Below are 1,987 nucleotides of genomic sequence, written 5' to 3' on the forward strand. Positions count from 1 at the left end.
CCCGAGGACCCGAATTCCGGCCTGGGCCCCGCATGCCGGGTCTTGCGCCCTGGCCTGGGGCTGCGCTCACCCAGCGCACAGGGAGCCTTTTTCTAATGCGCACAAAGGCGCCGCGCGTTCTCACAGGAGCCGTTTCAATCACCCGGGCTCGAGGGGAAGAGGAATGACCGAGGGTGGACACCACAGGCCAGGAAGTCAGAAAGGGGAGCACGTGATATGGGGAGCGTGACACGACCTTTATTAAAAACAAAACAAAACAAACAAAACAAAACAAAACAAAAAAAACCCTGAAAACAGTGTGCTACTGACAGAGAGAGCAATTGGGGGGAAAAGAACCATTCGGGGAAGCGATGGTATGGATTTCGCTTCCTGCCAGCCGTCTGGGAAACTATATCTGGGCGTCGAAACAAAACGCCCAACTAAAAGACAGAGACCGGAGCCCAGGAGAGGGGTCAGAGTTGGTGATGGAAAAGCTGGAGTCCTGCGCGTTTCAAATGTTGGAGGGGCCTCAGAGAGGGCAGAGAAAGCAAAAGAACAGATAGCCCCTCTGGAGGAGACGGCGGTGAAATTGGGGTGGCACTCCATACAGTAGAAAGTGCCCACGGTTTTAAATAGATTTAAACCCAATCCATTCGAATTGGATTTAAATTTTTCCTTGCCCTTAACCATCTGGGAGCCCTTGCAGACATTATTTAATTTCTCTAGGCCTCAGTTTCTTTGAAAAGTGTCATACTAATACTTACTTTGCAGAGCTGTTGAGAGAATTAAATTAAGTATGTGAACTGCCTAGCACAACGTGTGGCAAAAATCAAGTGCTCAACACCTGTGGCCACGATCAGAAATAGTGTCACTATTGTTATCAGCAGAGGACTGTTCTTGGCCGTGGAGTATACCCACAGAGCGGAGCAAGGCACACGCAGGGCCAGCCGGGACATCTTAAAAGGGTGTATGCTAAGGAACAAACTTTCCAAGATGTGTGCTAGGACTATGCCCCTTTGTCCTAGAGACAGAATTCAATATATGAATGTGATTTTGATGAATGACACGTCATATGAGCTTGTCTACGAATGAACTAGAATCACCTCTGAGTTGGGTTTGGCATCAGAGGAGCTGGAGGCTGAGAAGGAGTGATCCCGTAAAGACCATGATGAAGAAAGAGAGACTCGACGAAGCCCCGAGGCTGAAGCTGCCTTGGCCAGCCCGGAGGTGAGCGGGCAGGTGGGAGGCAGCCAGCCCTGCCTTAGGAAACTGGAGTGGGTTGGGGGCTCTCAGGGAAGAGGCGACGAATGTATGGAAAGAACCCGGAGCAGGGAGAGCAGGTAGGGTGCCGTTCCGGTCTGAAATCGGGCATTTCGGTTGTGACGTGACAGCTTCCTCGTAGCGCTGTCCAAGGCACAGCACCCTCTTGCCCTCTCCTGACTGGCCTTGAGACGCCATGTTGAGCTGACTCTTGGACACCGGGTCTGCCCTGGCCACCTCTCTCAACTCACACTTACTAAAATTAACCAGGAGACTATCATCAGAAAAACCAACCGATAACAAGTGCTAGCAAAGACACAGAGGAAAGGGAACCCTGATGCACTGTAGATTGGCACGGCCACTATAGAAAATACTATGGAGCTTCCTCAAGACATTAAAATTTTCCACCCAGCGTCTACAGCCATGCCACCCTGAATAAGCCCGATCCTGTCCGATCTCGGAAGCTAAGCAGGGTCGGGCCTGGTTAGTACTTGGATGGGAGGCCACCTAGGAAGACCAGGTGCTGTAGGTATAAGCTGACAAGGTCCTTGCAATCTGTGAGATCAACCAAGGTTGCCTTGCCCCCAAAAAAATGAAAATAAATAAAAATAAATAAAAATTTCCACCCAGCAATTTCACTTCTGGGTATTTATCTGAAGGAAACAACAACAACAACAAAAGTAATTCAAAAAGATATTCACCTTTATGTTTATTACAGCATCACTTATAATAGCCAAGATATGGAGGC

General features: G+C 49.3%; 1 non-coding gene across 1 annotated transcript; it reads left to right on the top strand.

Moving 5' to 3' along the window:
- The first annotated feature begins 1,652 nt into the window (after positions 1-1,652).
- LOC118609517 lies at positions 1,653-1,771 on the top strand. Its single transcript, XR_004953465.1, has one exon. It is a non-coding gene; the product is annotated as a 5S ribosomal RNA (ribosomal RNA).
- The last annotated feature ends 216 nt before the right edge of the window (positions 1,772-1,987 follow it).

The sequence above is a fragment of the Rousettus aegyptiacus genome, unplaced genomic scaffold, assembly GCF_014176215.1.
Source record: "Rousettus aegyptiacus isolate mRouAeg1 unplaced genomic scaffold, mRouAeg1.p scaffold_m13_p_11, whole genome shotgun sequence".
Lineage (NCBI taxonomy): Eukaryota > Metazoa > Chordata > Mammalia > Chiroptera > Pteropodidae > Rousettus > Rousettus aegyptiacus.